This window comes from Fulmarus glacialis, unplaced genomic scaffold (genome assembly GCF_000690835.1).
Source record: "Fulmarus glacialis isolate BGI_N327 unplaced genomic scaffold, ASM69083v1 scaffold8123, whole genome shotgun sequence".
NCBI lineage: Eukaryota > Metazoa > Chordata > Aves > Procellariiformes > Procellariidae > Fulmarus > Fulmarus glacialis.
Genome location: NW_009202227.1, coordinates 1 through 9903, shown reverse-complemented (window position 1 = coordinate 9903; position 9903 = coordinate 1).

Genomic DNA, 9903 nt, shown 5'->3' with positions numbered 1-9903 from the left:
TCCTCCTGAAACAAAATGATCCCCCCCCGCCGCAGCTGCTGTGGCTGAAACCCAGATGGAAGTGATAGAACCTCCCTATGTGGACACTTACACCCAGACAGACCTCCCAAGAACTGAAAGAGCTGCTCAGACCCAAAGTTGCGTGGAACTGCAGAACCTGGAAATCCCCCTAGGGTCTGAAGGCAGAGGGAGATGTCATGGGTGTAACTGTGCCCAGCTGGAGGAACTCTTCAAGCAAGTAGCCATGTTACAAGAGGAGCTTAACAGGCAGCGCAGTATCTGGGAATCTGAGCGAGAGATCGATGCGTGGTACTGTGCGCTGTCACAAGCTGAGTGACAGCCCTGCCTTCAGACTTTGCAAAGGGAAGGCAAGCTTGCTTCCAACCCTGAGCTGACAGACTCAACTAACTCACAAGACAAAGGAGACTGGACTCTCGTCTCTGCTCGGGGCAGGAGGAGGAACCTTCCCTTTCCCCCTGAAGTGTCCCTACATAATGTGGTACCCTGGGGCCAGAGAATGAAGAGAGCATGAGTAACAGGCAAGACCCAGGAAAAGCCAACTGTGCAAAGTTGGTCCAACCACCCATCTGCATTAGAACAGGTGCAAACAGAAAAGTACATAGGGTGTTAGTAATTGGAGACTCCTTGCTGACAGGCCCATTTGTCATCCAGACAATGTCTCCAGAGAAGTTTGCTGCCTGCTGGGAACTGGCATCCATGATGTCATGGAGAGGCTGCTGAGCCTGGTAAAGCCTGCGGACTATTGCCCGTTCCTACTGCTCCAAGTAGGGTTGAATGACTCTGCAATGAGGTGACTCAGAAATGTCCAAAGAGACCTTATGTCCCTCGGAGCAATGTTAAAGGGATTGGGAGCACAGGTGGTGTTGTCCTCTATCCTCCCACTTGGAGAAGGGAGGTAAAACTAATTGCTTAGCTTGACCTTTACTCATGAAAAAATTTCTTTCCCCTAGAACCTAATTATCTGTCTCATTGACCATTCTTCATAAAGATTGCCATATTCTTATACCAATATTTCAAAAGCTATAGAGATTTGGCAGTTTAAACTCTGAACTGGAATGGAAACTTTATGGAGAAAGTGAACCAAGCCATTGGGAGATAAGGGCAATTTTGTTGTTTCTGTCTAGCTTCTCCCTCTAGGTGATGATGAATCATTAAGGCCTTCACCTCTTGAAAGATACCAGAGAGATTGTGAGAAATAGTGAATATAAAAGAAATCACAGATCAGTAAACAGCAAAGGAATAACACGCTGTCAAATCAAAGTCTCTGACCCCTGATGCTAGCAAAGGAGACCAGGCCTTAAACTGAACTTACACCACTGTAAGGCAATGTTATGAAAACTTCAACAGCTGAATTCCTACTGTATCGATGTTCTCAGTGATTTTTGGGTAATTGCTTTGAACTGGCTTTGGGCATGAAGATTGATTAGCTTTCTTCCAATGTTCATCTTCTCAGGAAGCCTGAGTCTGCAGTACATGCTGTTTTGGATCCAAATTGTCCTTCAGAAGATAACTGAGTTCAATCTTTTACTCAGCAGACAAGGCCACATCTCAAGAAAAGTTTCACTTCTTGATTCTATGGTCTTGGATTTATCATCCTGTTTCTCACATATTAGGATCTGAGTCTAACAGCTCAGGACAGAGGCCTAAAAAAATCCCATGCCAGGATCACTTCCTGCTGGGTTGACTACATTGATTCCACTTTAGTCCAGCATGAGTGAGTTCTCCTCCAAGTGTTTCATCATGAGGGCAGATGACTCATTTATTCACTTGGAGTCCCTGTCTTCTTCATATGTGGATGCAATTTTAGTCCAGCATGAGTGAGTTCTCCTCCAAGTGTTTCATCATGAGGGCAGATGACTCATTTATTCACCTGTCTTCTTCATATGCGGATGCAATGCTCATCATGCAGATCACTGAAAAATGAGGTCCTCCATATGGGAAAACCACATTTTGGGAGATGAACAGCCAGTTAAACAGCTTGTGGATTGGCTTTAAGTGTTGCCAACAAAGAACAATCAGCACAAAGAAACAAAACACATTTTTCTTAAAAAAGCTGACTGCACAAGAGAAATTTGTTGCAAATACCAAAACCGCGTTTGTTTGTGTACACAATTTTTTGTACAATACATTTCAACCTTCATACACAGTCATGTGATAACAGGGCAGCTCTGTCCTTATTTTCTGCATTCTATATAATATCTTGTCCCACAGAGATCTGCCCGTGAACCTTCTATCTGATTTATAGCAACCCCAGATTGCTCCATTTCCTGAACTGAAGAACTTACATGTATACCATAAAGCTATAATGCTACTGAGGTGTACTTACAATGAAGGTGAAGACCCAGATGAAAACTGAAGCGTAATGTGAGAAAGACTCCATGAGCAAATTTGGAATAAAAAGCCTATTTATGTACACACTGGGTCTCCTTGCTGCTCAGACTGCTGTACATCAAGAGCAGCTCCACTGACAACAGTGCAACAACTACTGCAAGAAGAGCTTAACTGGGAGAAAAATAAGGTGTTTATGAATTTCTATTCCTGGTAGTTTTTACTGTGAAATGTTATTGAAATGAGGAAGAATCACTGCTTTCTACCTTCTGTTCTTCCTGAAAACGGTGTAGGACAACATGCAACAGGAGTAAGGTAAAATCACTCAGTCAATAGCATTTTCTGTGTTTTATAATATCCCAGCTAAGATGAAGAAAGAGATAGCAGACTGCAGAAATATACCCTGTATTATATAAAAGAACCAAGATATTAAAGGCTGACTGTGATCTCATTTGCCCAAGATTTAAACTGATGACTCTCATAGATATCAGTGGCCTTAACCTGCATTTACAATGGCAGAGAGGAATATTTGGTCATAAAATATGAGGTCTGACATTGTGTTAAAGAGAAAAACTAAAAGCTCTTCAATATTCTGCGACATGATAGTATTTCCATCTGATCTTGACAAGTTATCTAATTACTTGGTGCCTCAATTTTCCCAGTAGTAAACTGGAGATAAGACTTTTGTGAGTGTCACAGTGCCACTGAGAAACTCAATACTAGTGAAATGGTTTGAGTGTCCAAATGATAGACACTAAAAATAGATTTTTTTAGTGACATTCTCTGCACGCAACATCAAGATACCAAAGTTTTCCCTGCCCGTACTAGTTAAATAGAAATATTTAAAAATCTTTTCCTACTTAAGATAAGCACATTTATTGCTCCCTGAAGGGCCCCACTATCTCCAGCGACCAACCGAAATTACATGGAGTTTCTCACTGGCATTTCCAGTCTAACTAGTGAAAATCAATTGCTGAATTTAGCTACAACATGGTCAGTAAATAGACATTCTAATCCAATTTCAAGGTCAGTACACATCAAGCTTAATTAAAATGACATGGTGTGTTACCCGTTTTTAAAGAACTGTCTACAATATTCAAGAGGACTCCGAGGACTCCAGCATGCACTAGAGCTATAGAAAAACCAGAAACAAACTTCTTTACTAATAGTTTCAAATATACGAGGAAAGACTAAGAGGACCTAGAGAGCTCTTATTACTGCTTCCATTTCTATAATTCATAAGTTACTAGAAATAATTTACCCAGGGAGTTTCTTGATTAGGTTAAACTGGCTAAAACCAGCACTGTCACTGAAGGAAGGGTCCACTTTTCTCCAGCACCTGGCCTGCTGTGCCCTCCAACGCATTGCCTCCTGCAAGCGTGAGACTGCGCTGAACCTTACAGGGAACCTGGCCTAAGCTAAAACAAAATGAGAAACAACCTAATTCCTACACTTTGACTTTGTGTTGAGTGTATAATTGCCTGAATTTTCAACAAAATATCAAGATTTATTTTCATCTCTTGCACATTTTTAAGCCATGCAAAATCATTAAATTTTGTAAAAGCTACTTATTTTCATTGGTGGAAGAGAGACCAGCATCTGCAGTCACTGTGTAATTTAATTACAGGAGAACTAACAACTTTTTTTAGATATTCTATAAAATGACCTCCTGAAGCACATAAAAAAGAAAGTACCAGGAAGGTATAAATTAGGGTGAAAGACACAGTAGGAGTCAATTCTCTTCTCCCGCCTCCCTAGTTACACCCACTGAATGCAATACTAATATGAGCCTCACTACTTTCCTCTTGCTCCCACTGCCTTCAGTGAGATCTGAGTTTGGCCTATTATCTGACTCACTTGTATTGGATGTGATATGACATCATTTAAGTAATTGTTTGGCCCGATGGGACTCACTTTTTCCACCCACTGGCTTTGTACGCAAGGGCAGAATTAAACCCACTGTATTGACTTTCCCCTGTATCAGCCTGTCAAAAAACATTCAGAGGGCAACATTGTTCCTTTTCTTAATTAATAAGAATATAAGCAACTCCTCCTTTGTGAAATATTCATTGAAAATTTGCTTATAAATATTCATAAGTGTTAACAAATAAATTTTATCCTTACGTACAACAGTGACACTTAAGGAAATGAGAATACACACACACGCACACACAGAGCTACGTTGTATTACAAACCACTGCTATTATGACATGCTCCAAATAAGATCTATTTCAGAAGTCTTGAACACAGATCATGCCAGTAAGATGTCTCCTTTAGACACATCAATAGTTGTTTGTGGCATTATAGCACTACCATGTTTTAATAATTGAACTACTCCCAGCATAAGCCCTTGAACTATGTTTATTTCCTCAGTGTTTATGCAGTGATGTATCACACATTCTTAACAGCAGATGAAATGCTTGTAATGACATTCCTAATGCTGGAAATCAGAGCATTTATGCCTGTTGTAGATTCAAAATTGTCTCCATTTTCCACAGCATCTTAGTACTATAACAGACTTTCACTGGAAAAAAAAAGTTTTTATTTTAAATGGTAGCTGCATGAGATGCTAGCTGAAACTATGAATAGTTCAGATTATTTTCCTTGCTCTCTCACCTAAAATAGAGCTAACTAGATGATGACAGTTCATTCTGAGGCTCTCACACAGCTGATTTCTGGGCTGGCTGTTCACCAAGCCCAGCCCCATTTTGCTGCCCTGCATTCAGGGAATTCACTCTGGTCCCCGGTTTGGCCAGCGGCTCTCCTGCCTCTCCTGGGTCAGACTCAGACATTCTCCTCTTTCTACCTTTGTACATCTTCAAACAGTTCATAACATGTCCCTGGGTGGGTTATTCCTTTGACAACATAACTGTAGCTTTCACAAAGCTGGATGGTTCATCAGCCTCAAATTCCTGGTGGCCAGCGCAGGAGGTGGGGAGTCCTCTTCTCCCGGTGCTCTTTCTGCTTGTGCTGCTCAGTCAGGGAATTAAAGCAAGGATGAGCTCCTTGTGCCCCAGCTTCTCCATCTTGAAAATGGATATATAACCTTTTGTATCTCATCGGATGAGTCATCTGAGATTTCAAAGGATACATAAAGGTGTCAGATACCCACGTGCTGCTGATGCTTACGGGATGCTGGGTGCTGTGAATCAGTCCTGGTCCTTACAAATGTCCTTCAGATGAAGGCCATTACAGGTGCCCTTGCTTTTTCCTCTTTCCATTTCCAGCACTTTCCCTAAAGTGCTTTTGAGCTGCAGAAGCCAGAGAAATTGAGGGATTAAAATGACTGCATTTGAAAAAGAGCAGAGAAGTGTGGTCCCAGGCCTGGCTTAAGTGAGAGGTTGTTTGTCCTGCTCTTCATCTCATGAGGCCAAATCTGGGATTCTGTGTACCCCTTCCATTTACAAACTGAGATGACACACTGCTGTGGAGAAGGTACAGGACGAAGAACCTGCAGCCCCCAGTTAATGAGAGTTTTTTCTGCTAGCTCATAGGCACTCAGGAGGCTCAGTGGGGATGCAAGAGCTGACTTCTGAGGGGAAGCGGGTCTGTAGTTGTTCAGTGAAGCATTAACTCAATGTGATGAACACGGCAGAGAGGGGAAGGCACGCTGAAGTGAAGTGAGGATGACTGACTAACAGTTTTGAAAGGGAATGTCTTTACAGGACAGTAATGAATCTTATTTAGTTAGGATTTTCACACAAAGTTCATAGGAGGGCTGTGAGCAGAGGGAAAGGGAAGGAGCAGTTCAGAGGGACTTTGTGCATTGGCTGGTTTTATATTCACCATCCAGCTTCAGTAGGGAGCACGAAGAAATATCTGGATGTTAACCTGATACTCTATGAGCTACTGTTAAGAGGTACACCAAAGGCTGTCAGGCATCTGCATGAGCAGTCCTGATGGCATCCATGGGTAAGTAAGCAATCAGCAATGTAAAAGCTTTGCTGTAGGGTTTTATTATCTCAGCAGATTGATTTTTAGTGTCTGACAAATGAATCATCAGATAAAGCTGTGGCAATTGCCTACCTTAGCAGGCAGTTATTTCCCACGCCTTTGGCTTGCTGACATCCACCGTAGGGTCATTTCTGAGCTACAGAGGTATGCCACCTTTGCTGCCACCATCGCTGCAGGCACTGCCCACCAGATCCACAGCTGAAAATCAGCATGGCAAAGGATTTGCTGTTACAGAAAACCTGAAATTACCACCTGCAGAGTCTTCCTCAGAAAATGAGCCACAAAAGGAAAGGAATCACCATCAAGTGAATTGTTGCGGGGGCAGCCATATACATAGGTATAACTGAGATCTTCACTGTGATCTGTAAGTCCTAATCTAGGCTCAGTGTGCAACAGAGTGATGAAGATGCTCAGACCGATTGATCTGCAGGCTAAGCATGGCCAAAATATATCACAGATATGAAATGACACCAAATTCACAGAGTGGTATTATGAAGACTGGAATTCGTCAGTGTATTGTGGGATGGGGCCATGCTCTGTGCTGGCTTTTCTTTCTGCTTACTTAGCATTTCTCCCCGCTCCTCATGTCCTCGTGCACACCCCGTGAGACAGCAGATATAAAGCAGCTTGTTTGCTGCAGTACTGCATCATTTCTTTGAGTTCAGCTGAGAATTTCCTCACCAAAGGAGATGAATGAAGGGCTGAGAACATGTCCTTATAGATGTTTTCTGTGCAATCATGTGCATGCCCAAACTCCTCTTGGGCATTGGTGGTTACAGCTGTGAACCTTGAGAGCAACAGGTGTATGAGCTGTAGGGAAGGAAAGAGCCAAGGATAAAGATTAGCTTCTGTTGATAGGGAAAATAATCACATTACAAGGGGAAGAAGAAAAAAAGAGGAGAGGCAGTTAAAAATTGCAGCCTGACTTCTCCCTTGTTTGGTGTCCTTACCTTTGCTGGGGCTCTGGTTTTGAGCTTTTGGATGGGACAGTATCTCTCTCAGTTAACCTCCCACACCAAACTGCACCTGGCAGAGAGCATAAAGTAAAAGAAATCGAAAGATCTTTGAAGTCATCAGTGGTTTACCACAGTCCTTGAATAAACTGCTTTGAAAACTTCAGGCTCTGCCCCTCTATGTTTTCTTTCCTCAAGTTCATGGATGGAGGTTGCAGAGGACATTATGTGTCTGTGTGGAGTCTTCCCTGTCCACATCTGGAGGCAGAAGATGCTGAAGACAGGAGGATGGTTCTGGTGCTAATCACAAAATCTAGACATGCCATCCCTTCTTCTTCAGCCACCACCAAAAAGCAGGTGGTCTGGTTTTTAACCAGCTGCACGAGCACAGCCTGAAATAGGGTTAGCATATCGGGAAGGACCAGTAGGCAGCTATAGACCTGGGATTCAAAGCTGGGGAGGGCTCTGCACAAGGATTTGTGCCGAAGTGCCACATAGTTGATCTGGAAGCACCTATCCATGCGGTGGGAAGAGGTGACTTTGTCATGGAGGTGTATATAATGAGTCCCACACTGTAATTCCTATTATGAAGGCCAGCAGCCCTGTGTAAATGTTCATGAGCTAAAAGAAATAAGGCAGATAGATATCATCAAACAGAGAAACCTCACTTTGAAGAGAGCTGTTGAGTCAATAAACCCATTCCCCTCACCCCCCTGCTTTCCATGTACTTAGCCAACACCAGCTGTGGCCCAATTAAACTCAACTGCTTACAGAAATGGGCCTGTTACAAACAAGTACACAATGGATTATGATTGTAATCACTTAAGAGGTCACAGCAGCTCAGTGCTTGTGTTTCCTGATTTCTGTATGAGATGTAGGACCGAAGTTCTGACCCACTTTGAGTAGCCACAGACCCTTCAGCCCCTTGTTGTTTGTTAGGATGGTAAAATACAACTCGCTTGTGGTGTCAGCGAGCAACCTGGCACTCTTCCTCCATGTATTGACTCTCTTAAATTAGTGCAAAAGGTAGATACTGCCATCAGATTAAGGAGTGCATGAGAGAAGCAGACAATAAGATTCCTACCTGCAATATCAATACGGTCATAACTCCAGGCTACTAACTGAAGTGAACTAAGCCATGAAACGGTGGAAACAACTTGGTCCTGGTGCAGATGGGAAAAGAACCTGCAAAGCCAAAGATCCAACAAAGTAAAATGCTCATGATGGTTTTCCTTGCGCAGCTTAAATCAGTGTCTCCCACGGCGAGGTCAGAAGTGTGCCTCTGCTGTCCTGCTGCGACCAGCACCCTGCAGTGAGCACGCTGCCTCTTCCATGGGGACACTGCTTGCTCTCCAAAATGGCTCAAGGACTTCAGGCTTTATGCCTGGGGGAATAAATTCTCCTGGTGTGCAAGGTGTTTTACAATGGCATTTAATATTTTGATGTTTGAGACATGTAATTGTTTTCTGTCTCTATCAATGACTCTATCAATCCTTCCAGCTAAGAAAGATATTACAGACACTGGGTGCAGCCCTTTTTCTTCTTTTCAGTTCTTTTCTGAAGATCTTTCTTTATTGGGCCTCCCTCAAGGCATTAGCCTATAATCTATAATGCCATCTGCTTTGCTGGGCTATAAGCCAGGTCACTTTATTAAATCAGCATGGAGTAATTTACAGCATTGTTTTTGCTGAGTGACAGAACTGTATCGGGGAAGCAGAGACAAAGATGCTTTTGTGCTAGAGCAGAATAGCACATGCATTTCAGTTATCATGTATTTCAGCAACAAAAGGGGGAAAAATGGGGTTCCCCTTCTCTTGGAATGTTTTTCCTTCCTCTTTGGTTTCTGAATGATACTGTGATCTTCAAAATTGCTGCTGAATGAGCAGCACTGTGGCAGGGCTAGATTTTGGAAGTGAAAAGACCAGTGGCATTTTTAGGATGTAGGGCTGAGGTGGGGATGAGGATGTGAGAAGCTACAGCACAAAAGAGCAGGAGACATTCATTAAGTGTAAGAACCAGATAAAATCTCTCTTTTATTAGAAACTTATTCCAGGCAGAAATCTGCCTCTCCTCTGTGCCCGGTCCTTTAGCTAAACTCACTTGTGGCTGCTGCTACTTTCTCTGGAAAAGAAAATCTGAAGTGACTGCTAGAGAGCCACACTTTATATTAGACAGATATACTTGAAGCTGTCTTGCTCACCTGTCTGAAAGGCTGTAAGAAAATATCTACATGATGTAGCAATCCTTGTTCTTGCTTTACATATATAAAAGGAAAACCCAAATATTATCTTCTAGTTGGAACAGCAGCTAACACCTTCACTATTAAAAAAACACTTGAAAGAGTTGAAAATTGCTTCCAAAGGCTTGTAAAGGTTTAATTAAATCTTTTGTTGCTTTGCACCCTCTGGTTTATATTTTGCTCATTTTCACAGTGGACAAGGGGCTATTTTTTTATTCTTTTTATTAAATTAGTCTCAATCAATATTTACTAGGGCTCTGGGCATAGAGAGGCTAGAATATATAATTGTACTTGTTAGCGGTGTGAATATTGAGCATTACACAGAAAGTGAGCGACGATAAAAGAAGCAATACATGATAAAGATAATCAATCAAATGAAAACAACAACAAGAACACCACCACTAAATA